The sequence below is a fragment of the Tupaia chinensis genome, unplaced genomic scaffold (genome assembly GCF_000334495.1).
Source record: "Tupaia chinensis unplaced genomic scaffold, TupChi_1.0 Scaffold000139_1, whole genome shotgun sequence".
In the NCBI taxonomy this organism is placed as follows: domain Eukaryota; kingdom Metazoa; phylum Chordata; class Mammalia; order Scandentia; family Tupaiidae; genus Tupaia; species Tupaia belangeri.
In genome coordinates, this window is record NW_006159609.1 from 4,515,225 (window position 1) to 4,525,374 (window position 10,150).

General features: G+C 39.2%; 1 protein-coding gene and 1 pseudogene across 11 annotated transcripts in view; both read left to right on the forward strand.

Moving 5' to 3' along the window:
• DLG2 (discs large MAGUK scaffold protein 2) overlaps positions 1-10,150 on the forward strand; it is a 1,612,020-nt gene that overhangs the window by 1,121,342 nt on the left and 480,528 nt on the right. The gene's annotated exons all lie outside the window — the stretch shown is intronic.
• The window catches only part of LOC102485112 (lanC-like protein 2 pseudogene), a 10,697-nt pseudogene continuing 1,982 nt past the window's right edge, over positions 1,436-10,150 (forward strand).

Genomic DNA, 10,150 nt, shown 5'->3' on the forward strand with positions numbered 1-10,150 from the left:
CTATAGGTGTGTTCACTCATCAAAAAGACAGAGACAGAGAGACAGAAAGCGAGAAATCACCCCCCAGGGGGGATGGCCACGCCACAGTCCCTTCTCCTCCATTCTCCTCTTGGGATCTTGGATGCACACGCACAAATGCCCAGCGTGAGTTTAAGCCACCGGGTCTGGGACTCAAACGACAGTTGATTACATGGGAGTCCAGCAACATAGCCATTATGCCTTTTAAACATAGTCCTTATCCTGTCGCAGATCTCCTAAATCTGGATAGCTGAGGGACAAGGTCAGATATTAATATTAAAAATAGCACTAAAACCTTCACAGCTTGTTCTGAGGCACAGAAAGCTTTGGGAAGCACTGGCTTAAACTTGTCATGTCTCACTTCAGAAGGTTGTATCACCAGAAGTCAAAGCAAATGGTAGCACATCAGGAAAAAATGTCAACAACCATTTCTCCCATTTGGTAAATTTTCATTAAAACAGTGAATGACCCTAAATCAGTGACAGTACCTAGTGATACTGTGCAAAGAAAGGCATTGCTTCTAAGCAAGTGTTTCAAACACAGATTGTTTAGTGGTGTTTAGATTTTATAATGAAGATGACTAGCTATTTAAAAACGCCAGTAGCGGGTGTACATTTTACTCTATTTCTTTTAAACCAAATTGTTTGTGATAATAGCCTCCATCTTGCCTGCTTCTCTTCTCAGTCTTCCCAGAGCATCAATCCTTTAGGAGCTCAGATTTTCAAAGAACAAAAAATCTACAAGAGAGAGGTCTTTTTTCCCTGCATTACTAGTCTCCAATGAGACAAGCAGATATAAAAGTCTAGTTATCTGCTTCAAACTCAGGGAGGGAAAAACATAGCAAGTTTGAAACACACAAAGATATTTCAATAAATTTTACTTCTTTATCATTCAAATTTCTTCAGAGCAAGTAACTTAGGTTAGTGCAAGTCAGAAATGCTCTTCTCCCTAATCCCCCTTTGCCATTGAAACAACTGTTTTATAAAGGAATCTTACTTTGAAGATCCCTAAGCACATAGTTACCACTGACAGTGGAAGAGACAATACACATGCCAAAATAGCAAAATAAACACTAGGGGAGATGGACTGAGAATTCTGATTCAACTTCTACACCCATGTCAGGCTGCTCTCTGACCATCCTGGATCTGCCGTGTGTAACTAAATGCTCATGATGAAAACCTAGTTGTCTAGATGCCTTCCAAACACAGAAATTCAACAATGCACTCAACTACCGCATACACCGCTGGCAATTCTAATGTGTTAGGTTTTCTCATTTTATTTCCTCCCGTGAAGTATTGCACGGGAAATGTTGGAAACAGACTTGCCTTCACATCCCAGTGTGTCCACTCTCATCTGTGCCACCTTATCCTCTCTGAGCCTTAGTTTCATCGTGCAAAAACTATAGACATTATCCGCCATGAAGATGAAAGATAATGACATCTGTGATCAACTACTGACTGAGAAACCATGTAATTGCAGTGACCTCAACTTCAATCACTTTCTTCTCCCGCATTATCATCCAGAAAAAAAGAGAAACAGTTCTCAGACAAGTCACATAGATTTTACAGCCTATTTCATGAGGAAACCAAAAAGAAAATTGGGGAGTGATTTTAACTCTAAATTCTCCATTCCATCCCTCTGCACGGAGGCTTCCAGAGCTGACCTCGAGGTTCTTCACACACACCTGTGGAGCCCCCAGTCAATCTGATGTTTTGACCATTTGTTTTCACTGCATCTATTTTATTATGATCCTCATGAAGTTTATGTTGCCTAATATTTATCTTAACTGTGATCTGAATGGGTCGCTCTAAAATTTCTTCCATCTGCTGAATCTATTCCAGTTTGGTTACAAATAGTAGAGGGAAGGTTTGGCCTATATCTAGTCTCCTCCATCTAGTTCTGTTATTGCTGTATCTTCATTCCAGCAGTGCATTCCACAGCACCTCTGATCTCCATTGGTTGTACAATCAGCATCTCCAGTAAGGCAGTTTCCCTGGATCTCGGAGATAGGCCAGGTCCTCCCCAAGCTGGATTTCCCTGCCAATCACCTTGTCTCCTGGTACAATTTGCACTCTTAGTCAAACCTGCTTGAAATACTTTGGCCAACAGTATACATGGAACCATCAGTTTTTTTCAAAAGCTCTCTCTTCAGTTTATTTATTTCTCCCATGATGAAGAGAAAGACACCCCAACAGGGATTCCATGATGTGACCCATCTCCAGCCTCAGCCTGCCTGACCCATGGGCACATGTGCATACCCAGTGCATTCAGGGAGGCCCTAGGATTTGAACCCAGAGCCTTCTCATGTGGGTCCAATTACACTACCACTGTCTGGCCCCAACATCTATTATTTAAAATAGTTTGAAAAGGAAAGCTGTAGGTATGTTTGTCTCAAATGTATTTGACAAGAAAGGAGAGGAGGTTTGAGAAATGTTAAAGAGAAGTCCAGTGACCATGAGGGGACTCTCCCTCCCATCATACTTAGCCATTGTTAGCCTTACTTTATTAAATATATACATACACTTGCTCCAAGCCAAAATGATGCTTGAGGGAAGAAGAATCTACATCAGGATCAGATTTTTATCATTCCCCTCACTTAAATCATATCTGGTATATAAAACAGCTATTTCCTGAGTGCCTAGAGGTGATTTGTTAAGGCTTTGCATATTTTATCACATTTAATCTTGTAGCATATCCTGTAAGAAAAATTTTAGTAAGCCACTTTCCAGATAAGGCAGCCAAGAGCTAGACAATTGAAGTAACTTCCTCAGAGCCGCAGAGATAAGTAAATGGCAGAAAAGTATTCAAACCCAGGTCTCTCAGCCCAGAAGCTCATTCAGAGCCTACCATGTATGTTTTCTAAGTGCAGTAAATATATGTTAAATAAATGAGTACATATAAGAGTAAAGAGGACTGTAGTTTTAATATATTTGTTTTAATTTGACATTATTTCTATGGGGGACTTTAGCACATTTTTCTGAAGCAGACTAAATGTTAACTGGAATCTTCTTAATAACTGAATATATTCATGTAACTAATGACATTTAAGACCGACTAAATTTAAACAGCAAATATGTTGACTCCAGTTAAATCATCATGTTAGTCATGACCAATTATCCATAATGCTGCTTTTACCACTCTTGTAATATTTTTTTGGAGAGGTTTTTTTTTGTTTGTTTTTTGTTTTTTGTTTTGTTTTGTTTTTGTTTTTTGCTGTAGGGCGTGTGCGCTCGCCAGAAAGACAGAGAGAGACAGAAAGATAGAAAGCGAGAAATCACCCCCCAGGGGGGATGGCCATGCCGCAATCCCTTCTCCTCCATTCTCCTCTTGGGAACTTGGGCACGCACACACACGCGTACCATGGTCAACTACATGGGAGTTCAGCAACATAGCCATTATGCTAACTGCTGGTCCCACTCTTGTAATATATTGTTAGTACCTATGCACCATCTAGAAATAAAAGATGTTCATTATTAAGGAATAATTTATTCAAGGGTGGAATAAAAGGTAAATTTTCCTTGATTGTTATGTGGCTCTTTGGGGCTGAATTAATAGTACTCAGTACAAACCTCAAATACTCCTCTGGAAGTAGGAAAAAAATAATTTAAAAAATTTAGTTTTATTAAGGTCTTATTAATAAAAATTGTGGGACCAACAGATGGCATAATGGTGATATTACTGGACTCCCACATAGTCGACCACTGTTCAAGTCCTGGACTTGGCTGCTTGAAACTCACACTGGGCACGTGTGAATGTGTGCCCAAATTCCCAAGAGAGGAGTGGAGGAGAAGGGATTGTGGCATGGCCATCCCACCTGGGGGGTGATTTCTCACTTTCTGTCTCTTTCTCTCTGGTGAGTATACACACCCGATAGCAAAAACTCCCTTAAAAAAAAATGTGTACATTTAAGGTATGCACTGTGATATTTCAGAATATGTATACATTGTGAAATGACTACCACTATCAGTGTAATTGGGAATATCTATTACCTCACAATTACCTATTTTTGTTTTTTGTTTTTGTTTTACAAGTAAGAAGTTCTCTTTTTATTTTTTTATTTATTTTTTGAGAGGTTTTTGCTATAGTGCGTGTGCAATCACCAGAAAGACAGAGAGACATAAAGCGAGAAATCACCCCCCAGAGGGGATGGTCATGCCATAATCCCTTCTCTCCATTCTCCACTCAGGGTCTTAGACACAAATGCCTGGCTAAGTTCTACTCTTTTTAAAAATAAAAATAAAATAAAAGATATTTTTTCTAAAATTTTCCTATTGTGTGTGTGTGTGTTCACAAGAGAGTGGGAAAGTGAGAAAGCAACTCCCCACACCCAGGGCGGAGGGGACAGCCACACTGCAATCCCTTCTCCTCCATTCTCCTCTCAGGCTTTTGATCACACATGCTCACACACCCCAGACATTTTTCAAGCGACCAGGTCCAGGAGCCGAACCATGCAGTCACCCATGTAAGATCCAACCACCTTATCCACCATGCCACCAGCTAGCCTAGAAAAAAATTTTTTACAAAACAAATTAAAAATACAAAAAATGTTTTAAATACAGGAAAATATAAAGTAAGGAAATAAGAGTTACCCATAATCCCACCAGTCAGATGAAACACTATTAATATTTTGGTGGCTTTTCCATGTTTATGTGTACTATATATTGGATTGTTGGGAAAGTCACGACATATTTTTGCATTGAAAAGCATAGAAAAATACGTCATGGCTTTCCTGACAAACTAATAGATACCCTTACAAAACTAGCATCACAGTACACATGCAGACTTTTAGCTTTTTATCTTTAAGCTTATATGACAAATAATTTTAATAGTATTTAAAAGTCATTTAGAAAACACAAAGTAGTGACAGAAAATCAAAACTATGTAGGCAGGTTACCCAGAAATGCTATTGAACAAATTCCCTGGCATATGCTTCCATATTCATTTTGTCTCTTCATCACTTAAATAAAATTGAATTCATACTTTATATTTTTATTATTCACAGAAACTGGATTAAACTCTATATATACTATTTTAACCTGTTTTTTAAAAAATAATATGTTCTGAATATCTTTTTGTGTTATTAGATCTTGCGCAGCAATGTTTTTAATACGTACATGCCTATATAATAGTAATAAACACATATGATTTTTCCAGCATTTTGCTTTTACAGGCCAGTGACAGTGACTGTTCTGTGTGCACATATTGTACTCAGTTTTGTAGAGCAGATTTCTGCAAGTGGGATTTTTTTTTTTTGAGAATTTTTTGCCATAGGGCACATGCGCTCACCAAACAGAGAGAGACAGAGAGATAGAAAGCAATAAATCACCCCCCAGGGGGATGGCCATGCTGCAATCCCTTCTCCTCCATTCTCCTCTCGGGATCTTGGGCATGCACACACACACACACGCCCGGCGTGAGTTCAAGCCACCGGGTCTGGGTCTCGAACCACGGTCGACTACGTGGGAGTCCAGCGACATAGCCATTATGCTAACTGCTGGTCCCTGCAAGTGGTATTTTTGAGTTGTAGGTTCAGTAGTTCATATCACTACCACCAGAGCATGAAGAGAATCTTTACATCTATCAGAGAAAAAAGTGGGCGGTGCTATGTGTGACTTAGAAAAAAGTCCATTACACAATGGTAATTTTTAAAAATAAAGCAAAGTCAGCAGGTGGCATAGTAGTTAAGCATTGGACTTCCACATAACCAACCATGGTTTGAGTTACAGACCAGGCAGCTCAAAAATCACATCAGGTGTGTGTGTACGTGCCCAAAAGCCCCAAAGGAGAATGGAAGAGAAGGGATAGTGTGACCACCTCCTGGGGTGGGGGGTGATTTCTCACTTTTCCTCTCTCTGTCTCTCTTCACCTTTCTCTGGCAAACACATGCACCCTATGACAAAAACCTAAGATAGATAGATAGATAGATAGGAATATAGTGTTGAGCACTGGACATAAAAAAAATTTAAGTACATACACTGATTTAAAAGAACACGGTTACTGAAAGGAGAGCTGGAGTAAATAAGTAAATTATATCACAGGGTGAATATATCGATATATACTAGACAGCAGATTATTTGACAACATAGGGGAGCTCCCAAGATGAAAGGGATGACTAGCTGCCAGATGAAATAAGAATGTCCAGTTAAATTTGAATTTAAACCATGATAAATAGTAAATAGACTTTAGTAGAAATATGACCCATATAATATTAGCATATTTATACTAAAAGTTATTTGTTGTTTATCCAGAATTGAAATTTAACTGGGCATTTTGATTAGCTAGACCTGGCAACCTGAGATACAGCCAGAAACATGTTTTTATTATCATAGGATGAAATGATCTCTTAAAAATGAATTCATATTCACAAAAGTGACAGCAGATGGCCATATAAGCCAGACGGCCTGCTGCCAGTTTTCTGTTTACATACCTGTGGTGTCACGACATTTGCTGAGTGCTTTCCAGGCTCTGTGCTCACTATTATTCACACAGCATGTCATCTGATTCTCACAAGAGCCTAAGAGGTAGGCACTCTTCCTGTTCCCGGGGAAGAAACAACTTCCCTGAAATCACGTGACACCGAAAGGATAGAGCTAGAACTTGAATCTACCATAGATGGTCAGACTCAGAATTTGCTTTCTTTGTTCTGTTTTCCACTGCCTTTTAACTAGGAACTATAATTGCCCAACAGACCAAAAATATGTAATTAGGTCCTTGAAAGGAAATATATGTTAGAAAAAGAACATTTAAAACACCAAACATAGTGGTTAAATATCTGGGCTTTGCAGCCAGACAACCTGCCACTCAGTCAGATATGTGAGGAGGGGCAAGTTAACACCAAGCCCTCAAGATAATAACATTACACGCATCTTAGGATTCACGGCAGGATTGCATGGTATACACCAGTAAAGCATTTGTAGGACAGGGCCTGCATCAGATATATGTACATGGTTATTATAATTTAAAATATACCAAGGCACACAACCAAGTTGCCATCATGAAGAAAATATGTGTGGGAATTTAGAAGAGAGAAAAATCTGCAATCAGGTGTATTTCAGAAAGGTTTATGGAGAAATGAAGTGTGAGATCCTAACAGAAACCAGGAACTCCCTAAAGTAAACCAATACATGTCAATTTTAGTAAGATAGGAATCATCAAATGTAGGGCATTCATGACCTTAGTCTGTCTTGGTGTTAATGTAAAGGTGCTTTTGAGTAAGCTGTCTTCTTCAAAGGGAGCGAGGAGGTCTCTTGATCCTTTATGGCTGTCTCCTTCTCTCCTGGACACCAGGCAGTCTTCACACCCTGCTTGCAGTAACAGGCACAAAAGCGTGAATGGTTGCAGCTGCATGAAATTGGGGTAAATGTATTGTACCACTTCAAAGGAATGGGAAAGAAATTCGTTTAAGTGATTTGGCTAAAGCTACCTTATCCTTCATGATAATATGTACAGAATTATATTTGAACATTATTTTTCCTTCTAAGAAGATGCTGTTACATGCAAGCTAAGCTTTACTCAGTTTAGAGACAAAGAGTCTGTGTTAATGTAAAATTGACATATGGAAGTAAATATTGAATAAACATTTTGTATTCTATTCTAGAAGGTCTCATTTGGTTAAACATATCCAGACATTTTTATCTGGTAAGAATTTTAATACTTAAGACCTTATCAGGTTTGGCAGCCTTAGGGTTATGTATTACAGATACAAACCATCTTAGAGTTTCTGAGGAAATGAAATGATTATTTTAGAGGTAGAGTTTTTATTTTTTTAATGCTATATTTTTTTAAACTCAGTGGATTTTTTTTTAAGTTTTTGCCATAGGATGTGTTTGCTCACCAGAGAGAGACTGAGGGAGAAAGAAAGTGAGAAATCACCCCCTAGGGGGATGGTCACACTGCATGTCCTTCTCCTTCATTTTCCGCCCGGGATTTGGGCATACACACGCATACACCCAGTGTGATTTTCAAGGCACCACGTCCAGGGCTCAAATCAACATTGACCATGTGGGAGTCCAACTTCTTAACCACCACACCACTTGCGAATACCTTAATACTATGTTTTAATACCATGATAAACAGAAAGGAACTTTGGGTGATTTTACAGTTTGCACCTTCTCTTTTTTTGGTCTTTGTAATGTACCCTACATTCTCCTTTCTCTTGTTTTTTGTTTTCAAATTTGTCTCTGAAAGAAATGAACTTGCTTTCTTTCTCTGTACCACCTTATAATAGTACTGGCTGAGAATATGGAGGTGTGGGTAGTGTTCCAATAAGCCCACCTTAAGAAAACCAGTGGGATACCCAGCTCACCTTGGAGAGTTATAATGCTGCCCACTGCTCTGCCAAAAGGTGAACCCATAAGCACCAGGTGGTTCATCCTCTGGGGAGCAGAATGGACAGGATGTGGGTTTAACCCAAAGGATGCCAGTCAGAGGCCAGTCAGTAACCCATAATGCAGTTTACCCAAAAAGGTTAACCAAGTCCTCTCTCAAGAATAGTTCATTTAAAAAGCAGGCTGAATGAGGCCATTATCGTGAAAGGTAAAGCTAATAGGCTATAATGTAAATGTCACCAGAGGATCTATCATAATTTGTGTGCAAAATATTGTCATTAGGGAGCAGAAACTAAGAAGAAGTAGAAGAGGTGAGATAGAGGGTATGTTGTTTATAAATTAGTAATTAAAGTGGTAAGTAGAGAGAAGAAAAATAAGTAGCAGAAATAAGCAAGCTGTCATCTTGATGGGAAAAGCTCTTGAGTAAATAATAGAGCTCTTGAGATCTCGCTCTTCCTGATCTCTGACGCAGCTCTTTCTGGGTTCTAGGCTTGTATGTCCTATTACCTGAAGTAGCTTGAAGAAGTTCCTGTCCCTGAAATCATATTTTCTTACACAGAAAATGTTTAGTCATGAACAGAAGGACCATTTTGTCTTATTCCCCACTAGGTCTAGGCCTTTGGTAAATACTTACGGAAAGAACAAATATATAAATGGTCAAAATTATTAAAATTCATTAATTTCTTTAATTTCTTCCTATATAAGAGGAACACTCATTTTTATGGCTTTCCCTCAACTGTGGCTATTAGAACTGTTATTTAAAACCTGCCTGGGGCCAGCAGATGGCATGGTAGTTAGGATGCTAGACTCCCACATGACCAACTGCAGTTCAGGTCCTGGACCTGATGGCTTACTTTCTCATTTTCTCTCTCTGACTTTCTTTGGTGAGCACATGTGCCCTGTAACAATTAATATTAATAATAATAATAATAAATAAAATTAAATCAATGATTCTAAAATTAAAAAATAGAAGACCTGTCCAACTGTCTAATTTCATCTTCTGCTTCAAACTTTTAAGACTTCTTAAATGAGGCATGTTTTCAGATTCCTCTTAAACTTTGTAAAAAGGCCTGTTTTACCCCACCCCAAACCTGCACTAGAATCTCTGCTCTCAGCCATGTTTACTTTTGTAAAAAGTAAACTCAGTTCAGTCTCTTTCCAAAATGGTTAGACAGTTAGTCCCCAGTCTTTCTGTCCCTATATAGCACCATACAATTTTGTATTCCATTTTATTCATTATAAAATTTAGACTGGTTCATAATGCAGTGGTAAAGCACTGTTCATTGGGAGCTGGATCTCACATGGCCGACCACAATTCCAATCCCAGCTCCATTGCTCCATTGGCTTGAAAAACACAGCAGTTACATATATGTGCATGCCTAAAATCCTGACAGGATCAGAGAAGGGGAAAAAGAACTATAGTGTGACTACACTCCATTGAGGGATTCTCTCTCTCTCTCTCTCTCTCTCTCTCTGGTGAGCACATCACTCTGTGGCAATAATTTTTTTTGAGAGTTTTTTGTTGTTGTTGTTGTTGGTTTTTTTTTGCGATAGGGCACATGCACTTGCCAGACAGACAGAGACAGAGAGACAGAAAGCGAGAAAACACTCCCCAGGGGGGATGTCCACACCGCAATCCCCTCTCCTCCATTCTCCTCTTGGGACCTTGGGCATGCACGCACACGTGCCCGGCATGAGTTTTAAGCCACCGGGTCCAGTACGTGAACCGCAGTCGACTACATGGGAGTCCAGTGACATAGCCATTATGCTAACTGCTGGTCCCGGCAATAATTTTTTTAAGATTT